At 37.9% G+C, this 9,686-nt stretch overlaps 1 long non-coding RNA gene across 1 annotated transcript; it reads left to right on the forward strand.

Annotated features, from left to right (window-relative positions):
- The first annotated feature begins 761 nt into the window (after positions 1 to 761).
- On the forward strand, positions 762 to 9,404 carry LOC136998434 (uncharacterized). Its single transcript, XR_010889007.1, has 2 exons — positions 762 to 1,957; positions 7,295 to 9,404. It is a non-coding gene; the product is annotated as an uncharacterized lncRNA (long non-coding RNA).
- The last annotated feature ends 282 nt before the right edge of the window (positions 9,405 to 9,686 follow it).

The following is a 9,686-nucleotide window of genomic DNA, read 5'->3' on the forward strand; positions in this document are numbered from 1 at the left end:
TTTGTATATTCGCGATTTGCTCAACGTTTTTTGTTTTTATTGTCATATCTGTTGCAATTACCTTACAGTTTTCTTTTAACGTTATTTTTCCTGTTCGCTTAATTACTACAACGGTTTCTTTATTATTTTTACAATGTATATATATTTGTTGTTCCTTAAGTGTAGAGTACAACCATGTATTTGGTGTTTTTAATGCTATCCATAAAGTTTGATTACTCTTAATATAACGCTTATCGCAATTATCCGCATTTTTTGTTATATGTGAGTACGTTTGTATTTCGCAAAGAGAATTTGTGTTTACAATATAAATAGGACTATAAGGTTCGCATAAATATGTATTGTGTACATTGATACATTTATTTAAGTTTTCTTTTGTTATAGTCATGTATGTCGGTCCGTCTGTACTTATCGCGATTATATGTTGATTTACTTCAGTGAAAACGAAAATATTGTCATGGTCATGTATAGGTAAAGGAATTATTTTTATTATTTTGTATTTAGGAAATGTTATCAAAGGGAATTGTAGTATAGTATAAATATTTGTATTGTCATAGTATGCGCTTGTGGTAATTAATTTTTTGATGGTATTCCATTCTTCTATTTTGAGTCCAAAGGGAAATTGTGTTCCTTGAGGCAAATGAGGCGTCGCTTCTTTTAATTCAGAAATTATTTTTTCTATTGGTGTTATTTTTGGATTTAATATTCCGTTTTGTATTTGTGTCAGAAAATCCATAATATCTTGAATGTCTCGCTCTGTAGATCAGTTAGAATTGCATTTATTATTAGAAAGTGTTCTAATATATCTTCTCGTTTAATTTCATCTGAGATTCGATTGTAAATATTTTTTGTAGCGTTTTTTAATAATTCGTTATTATGTTCTAGTGTATCTTCTAGCTTATTTATGTGTGTAAGCGTTGTGTTTAATATTTTTATTTGCGTTTTTGCGGCGTGTTGTGTTATTTGTTCGTTATTTTTTATCAAGTGTAATTGTTCATTAATATTTTTCTCGTCATCTGCGTCCATGGTTCCAAATAGAGTTTTAGCGATACTACCTATCCCGTTTATTAATCCGCGTCGTTTGTCGGAAGGTTTTTTATAAATGGTATTTATTTGTTTTATCGATTCCGTCAATTGATTAATGTTCTTTTCGATTATTAACTTCATGTTTCGGCATGGTTGTTTAGTGGATTTATTATTAATTTCATTACAAATTTCATCCGTATCTTGTATTTTTTCCTTAATACGTTTAAATCTTATATTTATTGCCGTAATATCTAATTTTATTACTAGTTTCCATTTTGTTTCGATGAGATTTAGTTCTCCTATTTGTTCATAATATAGCCCTGGTTCTTGTGAGAAGTACTCTATCTTGACTGGGGATATTGTTTCAGTTCTCACCTTGATTAGTTTATCCTCTAGTACAGCGTACCTGGAAGTTTTATGCTACGTGTTATATTATATCAATAGTGTAGGGTGTTACGATAATTTTTTATATGTGCGTGTTCTGCATTTTGTCCTTTGAAAGGGTCTTATGGTTTGTGCGAGTGCTACTGTGCATCAGTTTTCGTTCGGCGTCTGATGATGGAACCTTCTTTTGAGAATTTATCCGTTATTGTGCGGTATACCACCGGTGAACGAGTGGTTATACGGAGGCGTTTTTCTACTGCAGAGTTATTGGAGGAAGTAACTCCTGTGTTTATCAGGAGTTCTGCAGAACGATCAGTTATTCGTGGACAAAGGGCGATCTTGTGTGATGAGCTTTTGGCGGGATTACGCCGGACCGTCTTGTTACAATTTAGGCGACCTGATGGTCGTCGTCGTCGTCGTCGTATGAGATATTCGGAGTGGCGTCGTATGATGCTTTTGATCGCAGAAGTGACTTGTGCCCTTAACAGGGTGAGTTGGCTCACGGCAGAGGACAGTGAGAACGAGGAATATCCCGATTCTCCATAATGCGGTAAGTGTGATTTAGTTTTCGATAAAATGCTTAATGCGGTTTGCATGCACCAGCATTGTTTTTCGCCCTTTTTTTATGATGTAGTTAACGCTTGATTTTTTCTCAATTACTATGTGAGGTCCTGTCCATAACGCGTCAAGTTTTTTCGAGCGTCCTCGTCTTAGTGTTTCGTCGTATAATAATACCTTGTCGCCTGCTCTAAACGTGCTTATATTAGCCTTTTTGTCGTAGCATTCTTTTGACTTTGCTTTCTCCTCTTGCATGTTCGCTTTCGCTACCTGGTGTGCTGTACGCAATCTTTCTTTGAATTCGGATATGTAGTCATCATACGTATACGTTAATTTCGGAGGACATGTCAGGGCCGTAGGGAGCGTAACCTGGTGTCCGTACAACAGTTCAAATGGCGTATAACCTGTCGCTGTATGTGGTGTAGTATTGTATGTAAACATCGCGTAGGGCAGCCATTCGTCCCAATCGGTCTGATCTCCGTTTATGTAGTGTCGCAAGTACTCTGCTAGTGTCCTGTGCGATCTTTCGAGCGCGCCGTTACTTTCCGGGTGGTTCGCGCTTGTACGAATCTTCTCAATTTTTAACAGTTTGCAAGTGCTCTTAAACACTTCGCTCATAAAATTCGTTCCCTGGTCGGTGAGAATTTTATCAGGCACTCCGTATTCCAAAATTATTTTTGTAACGAATGCCTTCGCTACTGTACCAGCTTCCTGATTTTCGATGGGCATTGCCTTGCTCAATTTCGTGAAATGATCTTGGAATGTTAGTACGTATTTGTTTCCGGTTAGAGTTACGGTTAACGGTCCTACTATATCTAGTGCGCATTTTTCGAATGGCCTATCCGGAGTATCGGTAATAATCATTGGCGTTTTACTTCGTCGTTTTAATTTATTCTTTTGGCAATGCTCGCATTTGGCGATGTATTGTTTTACGTCTTTTGTTAACCCTTTCCAGTTGTGAGTTAAACGGATTCGATTTATGGTGCGTTGCACGCCTTGATGCCCGCCTATCGGTGCATCATGATACTCATATAATATTTGCTGTTTTTCTTCCTCCGTGTACCTTTTTATCTCTTTTTCGCTATCTCTTTCTTCTTCCTCTTCGTCACTCTCTTTCTCCTTGTCGATTATATGTATAGCGTGAACGACGTTGCGACTTAGTGCGTCAGCATTTGTATTGTATTTTCCGGCTTTGTGTACGATTTCATAGTCGTACTCTTCCAATTTCAGTCTCCATCTAATTAGACGAGATCCTGGATCGGTCACGTTAAACAACCAAATTAGCGGTTTATGGTCGGTGACAATTTTAAATTTGGTCCCGTATAGGTACGGTCGAAAATGTTTGACCGCCCACACAATCGCGAGTAATTCTTTTTCCGTCGTGTTATAATTTTGTTCTGCACGAGAAAGAATTCTGCTAGCATAAGCTATTGGTCGGTCTTGTCCTATCATTCCTTGTGACAAGATACCTCCTATCGCGAAATCCGATGCGTCGGTAGTTAGTATAAATTCATCGTTGAAATTTGGGTACTGCAAGACGGGGGCGGTAATTAGTTTCTCTTTTAGATTGTCAAAAGCTTTTTGCTGCTCTTGTGTCCACTCGAATTTTACTCCCTTTTTAACTAATTTTGTGAGTGGTTTGACTATTTTCGAAAAATTTTCGATAAACCGTCTATAATAGCCCGCCAGTCCTATGAATGATTGCACATCCTTGACTCGTTTTGGCGTAGGGAAATTCTTTACTGCCTGGATTTTTCCAGGGTCAGGCATAATTCCATGTTCGGTAATTATGTGTCCTAAATATGCCACTTCTTTTCTAAGAAATTCACACTTGTCCGGCTGTAATTTCAGATTATTGTCGCGTATTTTTTGTAATACTTCTAATAGTCGCCGGTTGTGGTCTTCTAAACTAGCGCCGTATATCACGATGTCGTCTAAATAGACCAGACACCGTATTCCTTGTATGCCCGCCAGAATAGTATTCATTAATCTTTGAAACGTTGCCGGGGCATTCTTTAGTCCGAACGGCATCCGATTAAATTCATAATGCCCGTAGGGCGTTGAAAAAGCCGTTTTTTGCTTATCTCTGTCTGCCATGGGTATTTGATGATAGCCCGATGCCAGATCTAACGTTGTAAAATATTTCGAATTCCCTAGTTGGTCCAAAATATCTGTTATATTTGGCAGTGGAAAAGAGTCTCCGACTGTTAGGTCGTTTAATTTTCGGAAATCGACCACGACTCTCATTTTAGGTTTTCCCGAAGCGTCTGTTTTCTTCGGTACCACCAAAAGTGGTGCGTTCCATTGGCTCGAGCTTGGACGTACGATATCGTTTCTTAACATTTTCTGTACCTGTCTATTTACTTCGGCCTTATGCTTCTCCGGTAATCTATACGGTCGCGTATTCGCGGGTGCCGTACCGGCTTGAGTTACGATCTCGTGTTGCAGTGCCTCGGTGCAGGTCAGGGGTTCTCCGTCCAAATGGAATACATCATCGAAATCTTCGCAGATTTTAAGTAGAGTTTTTCGCTCTTCGTTATTTAAGTGATCGAGACGAAGCGCCTCTTTAATTCGTTGCATGCGTGACAAGGGAATTTCCTTCGGTATATACGTCTGAGCTATTAATATCTCGGCATTTTCTTCTGTCTTTACTTCTTCAATTTCTACTACTGGAGCTTGCATTTCTATTTTAGTTTCGGTAGTATTTATTATGCTAATCGGGCAACTATTATTTTTTGGCTCGACTAGGCAATTTCCGATAAATATTCCTGGTCTAGTTTCCACTGCTTGGATTATTCCTGCTGTGTTTTCTTTAGTTATGGCTGTTATAATAGTTTCGCTTCTAGCTTCTAAAGTAAACTTTTTGCATGGGAAAAGCGTAAATAAATTTTTATCGATGCGTAGTTTTTTGGTAGTATAGTCCCAAGATGCTTGATATTTTTGTAGGAAGTCGGCTCCGAGGATTCCGTCATATTCGATAGGAAAGTCGTCTTTTATCACGTTTAATTCATGTTTAACATTTCTTGTTTTTAACGGAATAGTTGCTTGCATTACGCCTATAGTATCCGCTTTGTGCCCTGTTGCGCCAATGATTGTTATCTTTTTATCGTATATTATGGTTTCATCTTTCAATTTATTCAATTTTATTAGACTCATGGTAGCTCCTGTGTCGATCAACATATTTATTTTATCGTCAATCACTTCATTCATGGGTAGTGAAATCAGATCGAGCTCAGTGTGTGCATGATTTATCTCATCAGCTGTTAGTACCTTATGCTCTCGTACTGTCTTAGCTGTTGCTTTAATTGTTTTCCTTTCTGCATCGTCGTCCTCAGTCTTGCGACGCTTATTAGTTTCATTTATGGTATTTCGCGTGTTTGATTCTTCATTTATTTTCTTATTTTTAGTATATTCCGGTTTTCCGTTTAATATCCAACATTCGGTACGGTTATGTCCGGATTTCTTGCAATAATTACAATGTTTATCCAGCGTATTAAATCTTGATCCGCTCGGTTTAGGCAAAGTGAATTGATTACCGTAGCGGCTCGTTCGGCAATCGCGACCGTAATGTCCTTGCTTGCCGCATTTATGGCATTGAATTGCCTTAGGATTATTAAAACTTTTATTCGCGTTGTACGCGGAATCACGTGGTCTCTTTAATTTTTCCTCTGCTTTGGCCCCTTCGATGGCTTCTTGCAGGGTTGCATATCGTTGCGCGCGTATTATCATTCGTATATCCTCGCGCAGTCCATACACAAAGTTTTGTAGCGCTAGCTGTTTAACTGTATCTAATATAGTGCGTTTATCTTGCGGTGTCTTTCCTGGACTGTCTGTTAGAGATTCGTATAGCTGCATCGCTAAATGGTCTGCTCGTGCCCCATATTCTACTGCACTTTCTCCGGGTCGTTGTTTCAAATGATTAAATTCAATTTGAATCGATGCAGGATTTTTCTTAGGGTAGTAAAAGCTTTCCAGTTCGTTTTTTAACTGTTCAAACGATCTGATATCTTTGATCTCAAAATTTATTAATGCTCTGCCTTGCAATTTAGTCGACATTATGACGTCGAGTAGCTCGTCTGCGAACTCGGGCTTTACATACTTCATTGCACATGTACAAGCGCTTAGAAATGATTTTAAGTTCGTTCGTGACGTACCGTCAAAAATAGGTATTAAATTTATCGCGTTTTTTGATGTCATGTAGCGTTGTGCGTCAGTGGATTGTCTGTTTCGTATGTCTTCAGTAGTTCGACCGTATGAAATGTCGGTTTCGCGTTCTTGTCGTGGATTTCGTTCGTGATGATGCGCATGAAGATACTCAAATAATGTCGCGATCTGTTCGCGCATTTCGTGCATTGTTTCTTCTAGTGCTGAAATCTGATTTTTATTTTTTGGGCGTGTTCCCGTTCGAAGTCCGCTGGCTTCGTTTTCTCTTGTATTTTGCTCCATTAATGCGGATATTTCGTTTTCTATTTCGATGTCTGCCTCACTCTTCCTTCTTTGAGACATTTTTTCGTTTCTTCTTTCACGGATTTCGTTCGGATCAAATATGCTACTATCGTATGATGTTAGCTCAAACTCGCTGTAATCTGACACGCGGCTTGGTGTTTTACTAATGTAAGGTCTAGTCTTTTTAGTTTTTACTTCTATCACGGTATCGTTAAGAGCGGGAATTAAACTTGAATCGATATCTTCGAAAGTGTAATCTCGTTTAGTTTCTATGTTTGCATCCAATTCGTCGTCGGTATCACCGTCCGAGTTTGTGTATTGTAATGTACGGCGTACGTTATCGCTTATGTCGCGAGTCGCGTCTTCGATAACGCGTATCGGGTTTAACGCTGTGCGGATTGCGTGTCGCGCTTGGTTGCTTAATAGCCACGACCTATTTCGTATGGGACCGGGGTCGCTTTCGCTTTTGTACATTCACGCGTTTTTATATTTTATATAATGGTTCGGACTTATAGTAGTAGTAGTATGATCGCTCGCATGTTGCCTCGTCCTTAGCTGCGGTTCGCTGTCCGGCTGTAGATCGTAGGCTGTAGGTGTAGGTCGCTCGGCTGCTTTCTGCGGCTGGCTCCTATTTCGCTGACTCCGCACTGCTTGGCTCTGGATAGTCTGCTGCTGCGCTGCTACTCTGCTTACCGTTGCGTTGGTCGGGGTCTTCTCGTTTCAATAATCTCCGTATTGAAACTTGTCCGCCGACTATTTTGCATTTAATTTTCGGCTGCTTACTGCTGCGTTGGTCGGGGTCTTCTCGTTTCAATAATCTCCGTATTGAAACTTGTCCGCCGACTAATTTTCACTCACTTAAAATTTTTTCTTTTTGTTTCAGGCTCTGGACTTTCCGGGTTCCTGGTCCCGAAGGAGAGGCAGATCCCACCGCTGCCACCAGATATTTTGTTGTGCCCTTGGTGATAGGGCACGGGTTCGGGATCTGCCGAGGAGTTAGGCCGGGAATCCGGGAATAATCCTTTTTTGTTCTTCTTAATAAAAAAACAATCTCCCATATATTTATTGGTTTCTTGATTTATTACAAGTTCCCTTACTTCTATGTAATCTAGGTTCCGTCAGGAATCCTTGCCTTAGTGTAGTATCACGGAGCCCCAAGTTATTCTTATTCGCTTTTAGCGAATTGTTATAATTCGCGTTCTTCTAGATTTGTGGTCCCAACGGACATACGTCCGTTTCTTGTGAATGATAGTTTTAGACCCGCCGTCGTGATCTCGCGACGGCGATTTTATATACGTGAAACTGCACTTGATTGCAGTTTTAACGATCTAACTTGCTGACGAAATTCGATCGTTCGTCAGCATTGTCGCGTAAAAAGTGAATTAGGTTTTAATTTTCGCTGCGCGATTTATCCGGTGTCTCGCATGAGCCGGAAACTGAATATTAGATATCTTAATCTGATATGCAATAGATATTTTCTTATATTTTATTAATATATATATATTTTATTATTAATAATTGGTTGTGGTTCTTTGGACCCACAACAGCGCGTTAGATTTTTTTTAAAGTGGATCTTCGCCTGTAGCCCTATTATACCACTTTTTATTACATTATATATTTACAAAAGATATATATATATATACCGGGTGGGCCATTTTAATCTATCCACGTAAATTTCTCCGTAAGTAAGCCAAATACAGAAAAATGGTTCAGACAAAAGTTGTTCAGGACAATAAGGGTCACCTATTTGTATTAGTGACTTTGACCTTAAAGTCAATTTTCAAGGTCATTTGAAGGTCAGAGTTATTTTTTTAAATAAACCCCCTATTTTTGATTCCAAAATCTAATAGCTGGTGTCAAGAGCTTTTCAAAACACTATAATGAAGTTATTTTTCATTAAGAACTTTTCGAGTTATGAGGCTTGTAAATTACAGTATTTTGACATAAAATACAAATTATCTTGTAAAACATTCAATTTTTGGGAATCTTACCTTAATACTTTTATGCATAAAATAATGAGACGAATCAATTGGTATAAAGAAAACACATTGGTTTTAAAAAAAAGTATGCAGTTGCATGTTGCAAATTACATATTTATTCTTGAAAGCAACTATGTGTTTTCTTTATATCAATTGATTCGTCTCATTATTTTATGCATAAAAGTATTAAGGTAAGATTCCCAAAAATTGAATGTTTTCAAGATATTTTGTATTTTATGTCAAAATACTGTAATTTACAAGCCTCATAACTCGAAAAGTTCTTAATGAAAAATAACTTCATTATAGTGTTTTGAAAAGCTTTTGATACCAGCTATTAGATTTTGGAATCAAAAACAGGGGGTTTATTTAAAAAAATAATTGACCTTTAAATGACCTTGAAAATTGACTTTAAGGTCAAAGTCACTAACACAAATAGGTGACCCTTATTGTCCTGAACAACTTTTGTCTGAACCATTTTTCTGTATTTGGCTTACTTACGGAGAAATTTACGTGGATAGATTAAAATGGCCCACCCGGTATATATATATATATATCTTTTGTAAATATATAATGTAATAAAAAGTGGTATAATAGGGCTACAGGCGAAGATCCACTTTAAAAAAAATCTAACGCGCTATTAGTGGCACCTTATGGGTAGCGTGGAAGACCACTATTAATTATTATTACTAAATAATTATTTATATATCTTTTTTTCAGTTATTTATAAATTTCACGTGTTCTTCTTTAAATATATTCATATTTCTGTTAAATATAATCACATTAATAAATATATGTATCATTATGTATCATGAATAAACAAATAGTAAAAAAAAAAGTAAAAAAATTTACATAAATCTCTTTGACTTATTTCTTGTTAAATCAGGCCTCGGAATTATTTCATCTTTTCAGCCGATTCTCGTGGTATATGCCTCCTTTCCTCTCTTCACCGCGCGCGCGGCAGCCGCTAGGGCCAGCGCCGCCGAGCGTTAGGAGCAGCGCTATCCGATAAATGTTGGGTTCTTCTTCCTTGATCATTAAAAGTTAAAAAAATTTATTAAAAATATTTTTTTTATTTTTAAATTTATTATGTGAAAATATTTCAATAGATTTCCACGTCACCCATAAGGTACTATTGCTATTGAGGAAAATAATATTTTTAATAAATTTTTTTAACATTAATCGGATAGCGCCGCTCTTAACGCTCGGCGGCGCTGGCCCTAGCGTTTGCCGCGCGCGCGGTGAAGAGAGGAAAGGAGGCGTGTACCACGAGAATCGGCTGAAAAGATGAAATAATTC

This window comes from Linepithema humile, chromosome 3 (genome assembly GCF_040581485.1).
Source record: "Linepithema humile isolate Giens D197 chromosome 3, Lhum_UNIL_v1.0, whole genome shotgun sequence".
Classification (NCBI taxonomy): Eukaryota; Metazoa; Arthropoda; class Insecta; order Hymenoptera; family Formicidae; genus Linepithema; species Linepithema humile.